The sequence below is a fragment of the Chiloscyllium plagiosum genome, chromosome 2 (assembly GCF_004010195.1).
Source record: "Chiloscyllium plagiosum isolate BGI_BamShark_2017 chromosome 2, ASM401019v2, whole genome shotgun sequence".
NCBI lineage: Eukaryota > Metazoa > Chordata > Chondrichthyes > Orectolobiformes > Hemiscylliidae > Chiloscyllium > Chiloscyllium plagiosum.
Window position 1 is genome coordinate 73,002,671 of NC_057711.1, and position 14,318 is coordinate 73,016,988.

The window sequence follows — 14,318 nt, forward strand, 5'->3', positions numbered from 1 at the left end:
CAATCATATTCCCCCCCCCCCCCGCTCCTCAACAATCATATCCCCCTCCCTCAACAATCATACAAGATTGACAGGCCTCTTCCTCTTTTGGAATTTTTTTTCAAAAATGTGCTTGATGAAAAACTTGTAAAGTTGTATTCCAAAAAAGTCAACTTGGACATTATCAAAAGTATAGTTTTCTGTACCTCTATAATTTCAATTACACATAATTATAAATGCTTGTTATAACAAAAGTCCCATTTGATGCTCTTGAAGTTTTCGACCACTTCACTCAATAGTAAATAGACCACAGAGCTGCACCTTACAATCTTTGATGAAGTGTCAATTGCAATGAATTTTCTTTTATGGGGTTTCCATGCCAGACCTAATGAGATTTCTCATTGCATCTTACCAAACTCACCTTAACTACCTATTCTGCATTAATGGCATCCCTCCCGTCCTATACTAACTCTATTTTACCAAGAACTGTTCTCATAACAGCTCACCAGATATCTGTGAATGATGGGACATTCAGTACGTTTAAAGAGGACATAAACAGAGTTTTAATTAGTGAGTTGAAGGATGATGGAAAGTGGACAGGAATTCAAGACCGATGTAGGTTCTGAATTAGTACAGGGTTCCAGGGAGTTTGAGGGAGTGAAAGAAGGAGAATGAGGATATCAGCCATGATCAAATGGTGGAGCAGACTTGATGGGCCAAATGGTATGCCATAAGGTGCTGACATTTCAACAAGAACCAAAGGCTATCAGTACTACTGTATTTTCATGCTTTTAAGTAGGGATCTGTCCAGGGCTGGGGTGGGGGGCATCTTGCTCTAATGCAATCTGTGGCAAACATACTGTATGTTTATTCACCCTTAGAGTCATACTGCAAGTGGGTGGGAGCTGATTCAAGCAATTAGTAACATAAGAAGGTGAGTATTCAAGATGGGAGTGGTGACATTATTGAGGTATTTAAAAAGCTACAATGCATTTTCACTGGTAACCCACTGCTGCTTAACCAATGCGTAAAAGTTTCAGCGCATTGCTCCAAAGTTAAGCCAGACCTCATTGTAATACACATGTAGTTTTGCTGCAAATCTCACCATTGTTCATGTCGGTCAGGCCCCTATAGGCTGGATTAATCAAAATGATTGACATTAGTAGCCTTGAATGAGAATTAATTGAATGTATTAGAGATGGTTTCTTAGAGTGATGTGTTGTGAAACTAGCCAGGGAACAGGCTGTAATGGATGTTACAATGACGCAGGGTTAATAATTGATCTCTTAGTAAGGAATCCTCCAGGGAAGAGTGATCATAGCATGTTAGCATTTCCAATTCATTTGGAGGGTTCTACTCTCCACTCTCTCATTCTGGAGTTGAACAAATTACATAGGCATGAGGGCAGATTTGAGCCTAGTGGACTGAAAACTAAAAGATAGGACAGTTGTCGAGCAGTGGCAGATGTTTAAGGAGATATTTAATTCCTCCAACTGAAATATATTCCAGAGGGAAGAAAGATTGTAAGTGAGGTTGTGGGGAAATACTCATAGCTAAGCAAATAAATTAAAGACAAAAAAGAATAATAAACCCTTCTATAAGTTTTTTTTTAAAAGTAGCTAAAGTGACTGGTGTCTTTAAGAATGAGATTGGGAGTTCATTGTGAAGAACATGAATGGAAGAGTTACTATAGCCAAATTTGCAGATTACACTAAAATGGGTAGGAAGGCAAATTGAAGCGACAGCATAATAAAATTCACAAGTGGATAGGTTTGGTGAATGTGCCAAAAATTTGCAGATGAACTTTAAGATGGATAAGAGTAAAGTTATCCATTTTGGCTAGAGGATTAGAAATATAACTTGTTATCTAAATGGAGAGAAATTTCAAAGTGTTTTGGTGCAGAGGAATCTAGGTGTCCTAGTGCATGATTTGCTGAAAACTAGTATGCAGGTATAGCAAGCAATATGGGAGGTAAATGGAATTTTGATATTTATTGCTGAAGAAATAGAGAATAAAAATTAAGTGTTGCTTAATTAGTGAGACCACCTGGATTGTTGCATACGATTTTGGTCCTTCGTATTGAGGTGGAATATATTTGTATTAGAGGCAGTTCAAAGAAAGTTGATTCCAAAGCTGAGGGATTGCCTTTGAAGAGAGAATGAGCAGTTTAGGTTCACATGCTCTAGGGTTTCGAAGAATGAGAGGAGATCTAATTGAGGTATGTAAGACACGAAAGGGAATTGACAAAGTAGATAGAGCAGATGTTTTCCCTTGTAGAATAACCTAGAATAAGAAGTTAGAGCTTTAGGTTGACGAGTGGCTCATTTAAAACAAAGATGTGAAGTAAATAGTACTTACAAAAAGTTGTGAATCTGTGCAATTCATTACACCATAGTGCAGGGCATTAAATAAACTTAAGGTGGAGATAGGCAGAGTTTTAATTAATCATGCATTGAAGGGTTACAGGGAATGGACTGGAAAGTGGAATTGAGCTAAGATGAGATCAGCTATGATCATAATAAATGATAGAGTAGACTTGAAGGGCTGAAATGCCTACTCCTGCTCCTAGTCTTATGTTGTATAAGATTCTGCCCACAGAGACCTTTCACCATTGAGTCTTTCGAATAGCTGCACTGGAAGTAATGTCTTTCAAAAATATACATTATTCCTACAACATAAAACAAAAAAATGCAGGACAAAACATTTCACTTCAATATTACAAACTTGGTAATAAATTGTAATTTTCCTCCAATATTCACTATTCCATTCAATGCACTTGTAATAGTCTTAGCATTGACATCATACATTCTATGTCTGGCATACAGCCCGAGGGCAAAAAACATTTCAAATTGGAAAATGTAGAAAGTACAACAGATATAAAAATTCCCTTTAAACCATATTTCACTCTGAGGTACCTCAATACATTTTAAATGCTATCCTGGAAAATAATGATCAAAGACTCTGCTATATATTTTTTCATTCCCTTCAACAGTCTAAGTAAACCTCATCTGGATCTGGAAATTCAAAGCACTTTTTTATGTTTGGCCTCTCCAACATTACACATTCCACTTTCTTCACTGTAATGCATGTCTTTGCCCCACTTTGATTTCGTCATGTGAGATACAATACCTACAAATAATTCCCTTTAAATGAAAAAGTAATTACTATAGCCAAATTTGTCAAAATTCATTTAGATGTGGAGACAGAGTGAGATTGTGTATATTTGATATTTAGAGACCTGCATTGAATGGGAGGCTGATCCATTGAACTATACTGTGGGCGGCACGGTGGCACAGTGGTTAGCACTGCTGCCTCACAGCGCCTGAGATCCGGGTTCAATTCCCGCCTCAGGTGACTGACTGTGTGGAGTTTGCACATTCTCCCTGTGTCTGCGTGGGTTTCCTCCGGGTGCTCCGGTTTCCTCCCACAGTCCAAAGATGTGCAGGTCAGGTGAATTGGCCAAGCTAAATTGCCCGTAGTGTTAGGTAAGGGGTAAATGTAGGGGCATGGGTGGGTTGTGCTTCGGCGGGTCGGTGTGGACTTGTTGGGCCGAAGGGCCTGTTTCCACGCTGTAATGTAATGTAATGTAATGTAATACTGACATAAAATGTCAAATCTTAATGCCATTTCGTGTGAATACGGAATCCAACATCTTGTATGTGTACTTTATCCATAGAAATACTTCCCATAGTAATGCAAACATTCACTGCTGACGGTCTGTGCTTTATCCATTACTATTTAGTTCTCATTACAATTTTTGAGATAATGGATACCACAGAGTTTTGGGCTCCGTAGAGCTTCCCCTTTGTAGCATTTCATTTTTATAATAAGTCTTAATGATTGTGACACTTGAAGACTTCTTATAAGAAGTATTTTCAGTTTTGTGAAATCCATTGGAGATTGAAGGTGCAAGCAAATATATAAAAGATATCAGACTGACTGCTTTGATCTTTGTAACTAAAATTTGTGTGCTGTTGCCAGAACAAATTCTATGGAAGATGCATAAGAATACACGATTTTGTAATTTTTCAAAGAGGAATGGAAACAAGCGAGATTTTTTCTGTGCTAAACTTTCTTTGTCTTATGAGCTGTCATTTGGTTGTTTTGTAAAATATTCTACATTGGATTGGATAAGTTTATTTTGTGTACTAATGAGAATTGAGATACACTTTGTGTGTATTTTGTGAACTAATAGAGCATGTAGATGAGACCAATGGAGTGAAAATCAATGAAGTAAAAGATGAGCCTCAATATAAATTGCAGACATGTAAGAAATATGCATATTTTTCAAGTAAATAATCAGCTTATTGGGGTTAGTGTTCACTAGCCAACAAATATAGAAAATCTGTAATCCTAATAATTGTGGCTACACATCATTGAGGTTCAGTTCAATGCAGTTAACATAAAGATTAGCATAAATATGTAGATCATATTTTTGATTATTTGACCCAATCCAATACTTGCTTGCGGTAGCAAGTTTAGTCAATTTTTATTCATTTCTGCTTATTGAATGGTGAGTATATTGCATTTTAACAGAGAAACGTCTTGAAAAGGAGTGTTTAATTACTTATTGTTGCTTTTGAAAAACACAAGTTTTTTAACTCCGGTAAACATGATCTTCAACGAAAAAGGCACACTTAATGAAATTTCACACCTAATTAATGGTAAAATATTTGTGATGACTCTGGATATCCTGGTCAATGTTAATCCTTCAATCAACATCACCAAAATTGTCTAATGATTACCAGTTTGCATGGCTGTCTATATTCAATATCAAGGCTGTAGAAACCTGCATTGTGTGATGTTTGTGCAGCCTTGCTGTGAACAAATTGGGAACATGCAAAATGTTTCATGCTTTATAGCAGTGGCAACCTTTCAGAAATTCTCCATTGCCTGTAAGGCACTTTGGAATGTCCTGAGGCTATGAAAGGGATTGTGAATGCAAAATCTTTTTGACACTATTTGCAGCACATCGCTGGATGAAAAGAGTAGGAGCTTTTGTTCTTGATATGTCCTTTGAATTAAATGGCATTGTAATAGAAATATACAATGACAATTCTGAGAAGTAATTTTTACAAAAACAACAAAAACTTTTTGCATACTGTTGTTTTGCATGAGGTTTTACAGGTGACCAGATGTTCTTCAAGCTTGAGGTGATTTTATTAAAAAGAGAAGTACAGCTCTTTCCTTTCTGGAGGTCTGCTGACTTCTGACCAAATTTTCACACCCACAAGCTGTTCAGCTACCTGGGAGCCAATCATATATTTGTTGCCAGCCAAATATCCCTATATACATACCTCCTTCACTCTAGTCTGCAGTCCTTCCCCTACAGATTGAACAAACAGCAGTGTTAACAGCACTAATGGTGAGTGTCAGGAAACTTGCTATTATAAAGTACAGCAATCCTTTTCAAATTGTTGGTTTTTAAAATCAAGTCTACAATCATAAAAACAGAAAAATAAAATACTGTCATAAGCAAAGCACGATCTTTTAGAAGGCTTGATTTAGATAGAAAGGTTTTTGCACAGTTTCAGTTACCCAATTATCTTTTACACATTTTGTCACAATTTGCTGGGCATGTTTTGAAATCTGCAAGTCCTGATCAAAGTTTTGTTACTGTTTGCAAGGTTGTCCCACACAGAAAAATAATAAGCACTGAGCTACTTCACAGACCAGATGCAGATGACAGGCATCCTATTGTGAATTTAAATGTACATTTAATACCAACCTCAGAACACTAGTTAGATATTTTCATTTCTCATATCTCTTAAACTTCTTTTGTCTTGCTAATTTTGTTTTATTGCTGGGTGGCATCCCAGAGCAGGTTGGATGCAGGACAGTCTGCTCAAATTCATTTCAGGTTTGCTGTTTCATTAGCTGACAGAAACAACTTCTGATCATTGGTTTGTGATTTATGTGAGTGATGTTACAAAAATCTAAGTCAGTAGTTATCTTCTCACAATGGACTGTAATGTAAATTACAAATTGTCATATCAAGGAAGATGTTGAATTTACAAAGTGGGTCTGGTTGGGATGCTCTGTGGAGGGTCAGTGTAGACTCAATGGGCCAAATGGCTTACTTCCACACTGGAAGGATTCTATGATTCGTTTCTGGGGATGTATGAGGTGGGATGATCTGAAATCACCTCCATCATCCATGTCTGTCTTGTGATATAACCTGGTGAAGCACTGTAACAGAATTGAATAACAAGTAGAGAACAGCTGCTGGCATTCATTTTAAAAAAAGTGAAAAAATAGTCCAAATTCAAAGGAAGAGTAGCTGAGTTACAAAGAAGTCAGGTCAGTCCATGAGAATGAGGATGTTTAAGAGGTCTCAAAGTTGCTTAAAGGAAACACTAAGTAAAGCTTTCTATATAAATTTAACTGTGTCTAACTGGAATAAGCTGTAGTTCTGTCATTCCCTGATGATCGGTATCACAGCATGGATTTTCCCCAAGTTGGAGGAGTGAGGCAACATATGCTGTGCCTGCAATATGCATTTCTAAATGTGAGGATATTCCAGTATTTCCTCAGTGATCTTAATTCAAAAAGCAGTTTTGATTTCCTAAAAGATCAGCTGGTTACCCTGTATGGATCATAAGGGTCCAGGTTATGTCTCCTATCAAACCTAAAATTCCTTGATATCTATAAGGCTGCATAAGGCTCAGGTTTTGAATAGAAAATTTTAACCTGAATAATGTTCAATGACCTTTACCAGAAATACGCAAGTACAGACAGCAAGCGTGGACTAGATCAGGCACAGTTGGAATGTTTTTTAAATCAATTATTAATGATCACTGCTTTTAAAAAAAAATTTAATCAACCCCTTCAGCCATGTTATAATACACTTCTGTGGCAGGTGAGCCAGATCTTCTAGCTAAGAGGTAGGGACACTGCCATTGCAATACATGACTCTTAACATTTCTGAATAGGTTGATTTAAAAAAAATTATGACACATATCCATGGTACGTGGGACTTGAAGCTGGTCTAATTGACCCAGAGATGGTGCGACTTCCACTGTGCCACAAAACCCATGATCACTGCCCATGTTTATGTATAATGGCCATTTAAGCAAGCAACTTGTGCCCATGGTACCACATCGCAGCAAAAGGATTAATGCTTTCAGGAAAGAAGGGAAAACTATTATTATTAAACTGATTATTTTCTAATCAACCTTTTCAGAGATATTATTACACACCTCTATGCAGGAGGGTACTTGAAACTAAGCCTCCTGGCTTAGAGGTAGGAACACATCTACTGTGCCATAACAGCTCTGCTCAAATGCACAATGCGGCGATTGAGTCTCATGCTATACCATCTGAGCTAGCCAGGCAGCAGAAATTCTTCATATACTGTCTAGAAAAATAAAGCTTGATAGTGGACTTTACATGGGAAGGTTTCCTAATCTCAGCTAAAGCATGAAGGAACAATACAAAATAAAGAATAATCTGCTTTACAGAGTGAGGAAAAATCAAAGACCGGTCATGTCAGACGACAATATTACATGTCATGATGGGAAGTTATAAAACAGACTCTAAATTAGTCATCGTATCCAGAGAATAGTATGTGGGGAGAGAAAGTAAGTAAAGGAAACAAAAGGAATAACTAAGTACATGCAATTAAATTAGTTATTCTGCATGGATGAAAGGAAACTAAGATCAGCAACTATGAAGGTTTCTGTTACATCATTACACATCTTAAAGGTCAATAGATAGAATAAATATTTAATCAAGAAAAGAAATAGGAAAAGGTCAGATTGGGCAAAACTATGTTTCAAGCAATGGGTTTCAAGGGTTTTGAAAGCAGGAGAGCACCAAGAAGTAAGAGATGATAGGAGTGATAGTCTCGTGGGTGGGTTGCGGAAAGAGTATCCATACTTGACCTCTGCTGTACCCCTCAGTTTCAAATATTTCAAGACTAGCCATCGAGACTTCTCATTTATTGAAATACCATTCAGCTGCACTTTAATACATAGACAAGCTCCAGCTTTAAAATTGCTAAATAAATTCCAAACTATTTAATAAGATTTCTGACTGTACAGTATTGCAATATTTATGATTATTCAATCTAAAAGCAGTGGGCTAACTTGTGAAACTTCATCTCTGAACTCAAGGACATTTTTAAGAAAGAAGTTGGAACAAATATTTGCGTTCATTATGCAACAATAAATACAGGAAAATTTAATATTTTTCAACTTCTTTATGCTCAATATCAAATTAGTATTAGTAATCTTGGGAAGTTATCCCTCTAAATTATATAGCAGCCTTTATGTAGGCTACACCATTGTGACTTCATTATTATTTGATCTAAATCCTGAATTCACTGCAATTCATCAACATTGCCAGGGTGTCTCAGAGCAAGTTGTGAAAACGCAATTCACATCCTAAGAGTAAATAGACTGAAACAAAATGAATAAATATTATGTCATCTAATGTTATAAGAAAGGACTGTTACAATACTAAGTGATTTATTTCCTGCACTATTCAGTAAACATTGTAAACTAGTTGCTAATGAGGGGGATTGTATTTATGAGAAGAAAATTCCAATTCAAAAAAATTGTATGCAATGCATACTTTTAAGAGTATACAAGTTGAAATTAGATTAGATTACTTATAGTGTGGAAACAGGCCCTTCAGCCCAACAAGTCCACACCGACTCTCCGAAGAGCAACCCACCCAGAACCATTCCCCTAAATTTACCCCTTCACCTAACCCTACGGGTAATTTAGCATAGCCAATTCACCTAACCTGCACATTTTTGGACAGTGGGAGGAAACCGGAGCACCCGGAGGAAACCCACGCAGTCATGGGGAGAACATGCAAACTCCACACAGACTGTTGCCTGAGGCTGTTGAACCCAGTCTCTGGTGCTGTGAGGCAACAGTGCTAACCACTGTGCCACCGTGCTACCCATATTGGAGTCATTCTTCATTTTGGCCCCTGATATGCAATATTATTTAATCCAAAAGTTACACATTGACAGTACATTGGGACTACATGGGCTGGATCAGCTTTCCAAAAGTGCAAATACAAGAGGTGTAACAGTCCCAAGGCCTGTGTCAATATTGAGGACATCATATCAGGAGGAAAAATTAATTAGCTCCTAATACTTGTGTAGATTAGACAAAGAACAGCAACAAAGTACAATAACCACAAATATTTTCAATTCAGAGTCTGTATTTCTCAAATAATCTGTATGATAACAACTGTGATGTGACAAGAAAATCAATTTGGAGGGCTGATAGTTTCAGGCTATTGTTCCCACTTTGTCTATTATATTAATTTGAAGGGCAAGGCATCCTGCTCAGGTGCCTGGTGCCTGTTGTTTTTATTCTTTATTGACACAAATTATTCCATCGAGCAAGTGCACTAGAGAAATTGGCTAGCGAACAGAGACATTTGTGATAATAAAGGTATTGACCATGGTTCTGCTAGCAAGTTAGCAGCCCTCCTCCTTGCACATAGGTCATGAAGAGGGAACGGAGATCTGTAACTTTGAGACACAGCCCCACTTTTATTTTCACCAGGCTTTCAGTGAATATGTTTCGTATTTAACTTATTATTTTACTTCAAAATGAAAGAAACTTGTCAAATATCTTGACTCAACTGAGAATTTAGCACACTAACCTGGCAAAACATTTAGAGCAAAAAACTGTGTGTAACCTAATGAGTGTAATCTCCATTGAATATGATAATTACATCAATATTTGACTAGAGGAATTTTTAAACCTTTTGAGCTATGAAGCCTAAGTACATTATTGTTTTGCTTTTATCTTAATTTTTTTCATTTTTATTGTGATCTTATGAAGTTATGCAGAAGTGAATCTCCACTGTAATTGACTCACAGTGAAAAGGAGGGTACAGGATAAATTGTTTTTAACTAGGAAGTTATAATTCATTGGTTGAAAGTAGCGAAGAGCAGCCTTATCTCATTGCTGGAAAAATTATGTAAATGCAGCTAAAAAATGTCATATTGTCCACAGCAGTTGTCATCACTGCACTCACATTCTGCAGTATGACCTGGACCCCACATCAATGGCACTGAAAATTTCATTAGCGCTGCCTCTACCACGATCTACAGATTCGATGAGAGCACTGTTTAAAAATTGCCAGAAGCTTTCTCAAATATGCAGACAAAATCCATGCAAAATCAATTGGACATTGCATCCACGTGGTTGAAAATCATCTCCCCGCCAAGTCCTATTCTTCCAACTCTCAAAATCATCAATATTTCAGAGTAAGGCAATGAAATACTCCAAAGGCACTCTGAATCTGTGTCTGTGAAACATGGCAATTTTGAAAATAAGTGGAGGAGCTTGCAACCAATCATTCATAATGCTGATGACCTGTTTATTAAACAGCATTATACTTTGAGTCTCATTATCTTAATGATAAGGCAGAGCACAGCAGCAGCGAAGGAAAGAAAAAGAAGCAAATTTTGCACTCCAGATCACATCTCCATGTGGGAATGTTTGCCCCATGTACCGTTAAATCTGTGGGTCAAGAATTGGTTTGTTCAGTCACATATAACCATGTTGGAAATTCAACCCTTGAGTAGACATCACCTTAAATTGAGTGACTGCTGATCATGACCACTGGGATAGTGATGGCTGTTTTCATTCTTCAGTTTTCTTCAAACTCTCATTTCCAAATTGATACAAAGTTGGGTACTATGTTAAATCAGTCCAGTGATAGTCTACTGTCTCATAAGATGATGGCTTGCATTATGGGATAAAGTGTGCCTCATTGAAAGCCCCAAGCAATGTTATAATGTTATTAACTTTGTTTGGTAGAAGATATTTCTTTCAAAAAAATCATAGTTCAGATTTAATTTCTTTACTGACTTGTGCTTATTTCAAAGGCGGTAAAGCAATACCATCTAAGCCCATTCTCCAATGCCATTCTTATAGCGTATTGCTAAGATCAATTATGCTTTGCAAAGCAAATTACTCCAGCAATCTAACTGCTTTGACTATATAACTAGAAGTAGTTAAGGGGTTAAGAGAATGAATAAATTATTTTATCTATCTACAGAAAAATTACATTTGAATTCTTCAATTTAAAGGAAGTGACAGTCATAATAAAACACTATTATCTCCATTCTTTATTTCAGCTGGATTGTCGAAGTCTGTGACATTTTGAAATGTCATGGAGAAACCATGCAGATCAATTAAAATATTGCAAATGCCGAATGTTGCTTTTGTACATTTTTGTGAAATCTAATCTTTAGATGTGAAATTAAAATCATTTTTTATCTGATCTATGTTACCACTTCAACAACAACTACTTGCTATTGGATAGTGGCATCGAAAATATTTACAATGCAGGTACAGGCTTTCACTTCAAACAAATAATTTGCCAGTACTTGAGTCTTCTCAGGCTCTTCTCAGTTATCCCCAATAACATTCCTTTTCCATCTTTCTCTCTTACGTCTCTGTCTAGATTCTCCTTGAATGTTCTTTGCCTCACTTCCAATTTCTGTTACGGTGTAATTTCAAAAACCATCTTAAAATGATTCATAAAGATATAATCAAAATTAACTAATATCAAACCAAAGGAAATATTATACAAAGTAACCAAGAATTAGAAGGGGACCTTTAAGATTTTTAAATATGGAAGGAATTCCAGAACCTACATTGCTGAGGGTGATATTTCAAAGAATGTGGCACTGGAAAAGTGCAGCAGGTTAGGCAGCATTCGAGGAGCAGGACAGTTGATGTTTTGGGCATAAACCCATCATCAGGAATCCTGAAGAACAGTTTATGCCCAAAACATTACCTCTCCTGCTCCTTGGATGCTGCCTGACCTGCTGTGCTTTTCCAGTGCAGCACTTTTTGATTCTGATCTCCAGCATCTACAGTCCTCACTTTCTCCTGAAGGAGATGATTATCCGGTGAAGGAGCAGATCCACTTTCAATGGAATAAAAGTTTTGGGTGCTATAGGAGGGGTGGAGGAGTTTAGACAAATATAATGCAGTTTGGTCTGTGAGGAATTTAAATTTTCCTCCTTAGGGTCAAGCTATCGGAGCCTCAGACTCTCCAGTTCTTTATTGTTCATCATGACAATACATAAAGGAGTAGAAAGAATAAAGGGGTATAGACTTCCCATTGGATCATTCCAATACTTCCTACTGTGGAGCTCCCTATGTCAGTGGTGGAAACATTAGCATTATTTCTCATCTCCACCAGATATAAACCTTTTGATTTGTACACAGTCACTTTTACTGACTCTTCTAATTCATTGTCAGTGATGGAGCAGCCATCATTCTTCCATGTCAGTTCCGTAGTGTCCTCCTCCAAGGAAGTAAGGATGTGTAAATATGGCAGCCTCCATGCTTCTTATTAATTCTCTCAAGCTGAACACTACAAACCTGAATTTGCACCAGTCAATGTAAGAGGGAGAGTTTTCTGGAAGGAAATAAACACCCAGCTGGTTGAAATGGGGATAGGAGGCAGAGTTGCTGTCAGAAATATCTCTGCATCGTAGTGACAAGTACTCCGCTGTCTTTGCTGAACTTCCACAAGCTCTCTCGAAAGTGGTTAAATGAAGAAAGCATTGATATATCCTTGTCATGATCTGCTGGGATGCTGCCAGGGTTGGTGTGGATTTTGTCTCCAAGGGAAAACAAACAGTGGTCTTTTTTGTGTTGCAGGCGTACACAACCCTTAGTACAAAGGGAAAAGAAATCACACAACACCAGGTTATAATCCAACAGGCTTATTTGCAAGTACAAGCTTTCGGAGAGCTGCTCCTTCATCAGATAACTAGTGGGGCAAGATCATAGGACAGAGAACTAGAAATTCTTGTACTTTCAAATAAACCTGCTGGACTATAACTTGGTGTTGCATGATTTATAACTTTGTCCACTCCAGTCCAACACCGGCACCTCCACGTCATAATACGAAGGAAATGGCCAATATATTTTGAAATGTTGAATTTACATTTCATCTCACTAACTGTTCTGTTTCAAATTCTCAGGTTGTAATTTGGGGAAATCAGTTTTTTATTAATCTAACGATGAAGTCAGAGGCATTGATTTACAGCAGTTGTTCCATCAGAGATGACAGAAGAGTCATTTATTTCCTTTTTGTGAACAGAAATCATTTCACTGAGCAGAGTTTTTGTGTTTTTTTCTATGTAGTTGGAATGAGGATGTTACTGAGACTGGAGGGTTTGAGTTAGAGAAGGAGGCTGGAGATGCTGGGACTTTTTTCCCTGGAGCATAGAAGGTTGCAGGATGACCTTATAGAGTTTTACCAAGAGCACAGATAAGGTGAATAGCAAAATTCTTTTCCCCAGAGTAGGGGAGTTTAAAATTAGAGGGCATAGGTATAAGGTGAAAGGAGAAAGATTTAAAAAGAACCTGAGGGGGTGATACATATTTGAAATGAGCTGCCAGAGGGAGTAGTAGAAGCGAGTACAATTACAACATTTAAAAGACATTTGGACAGATATTTGAATAGGGAAGATTTCGAGGAATATGGGCCAAACACAGACAAATGAGACTAGTTGAGTTGGACTGAAATGTCTGTTTCGGTGCTGTGTGACCCTAAGTCAATAATGATATTAAAGTATCTATTCTTCAAATCCTACCCAACAGTGACACCTTTAGGAAATTAGAACTATTAATATCATGAACACAATTAGAAAAATTCAAAGCAAAGTGAAGCAATGGTAAAGCTGGAATGATGCAACTTGTGAAAAGTGAATTTGAGACAGACACCTAATTGTAGCACACTATGGATGAGTTTGCTGTTTTATGTCTGTCCATTAAAACATTAATGGAAGTGACTACACACTACACTGGGGGAAAAATGGGTGAAGAGTTTCTTTGGAGCTGCCACTTCATCGGGTATAACTCAGAAATGAAACTTCAATCATGTGTAAGTAGTGAAGTTACAATCACAAAGCAGGGACATCTCTGACAAAATTTCCAGCTAAGGTTTTGTCTCCTCCATGAATGAATCATTTATCACTACCTCTGTACTAAGAGGAACAGGACACGGGCGACCTTTGTCTAAAGACACAAATCTGTAGCTGGTCTGTAACAGAAGAAGAAAAAAAAACACTATTAAGTCTGTAACCTCAGGGCCAAGTACACCAGCTGTAAGTTCACAACCAAGCCCTACACTATTCTGATTGGTTCTGCAACAGTAATCCTTCACTGTCACTCAGCCAAAATTGTGAAACTCCCTTCCAACACCACTACGATGTCCTTTCACCAAATAGACTGCAGCTATTCTACCTTCTACCTACCACCTTCTCAAGGTAGGAAAATTAATGGTAGGAAAACTTCCAGCTTATTAATAATCATTTGCACTGATATAACCCCATTAA

The 14,318-nt window shown here is 37.4% G+C and overlaps 1 protein-coding gene across 1 annotated transcript in view; it reads left to right on the plus strand.

Moving 5' to 3' along the window:
* LOC122560805 (GRAM domain-containing protein 2B-like) overlaps window positions 1–11,176 on the plus strand; it is a 49,732-nt gene extending 38,556 nt beyond the window's left edge. Inside the window, exon 12 of the mRNA XM_043711926.1 lies at window positions 11,094–11,176. The gene's annotated coding sequence lies outside the window, so the exon portion shown is untranslated. The remainder of the gene's footprint in view (window positions 1–11,093) is intronic.
* The last annotated feature ends 3,142 nt before the right edge of the window (window positions 11,177–14,318 follow it).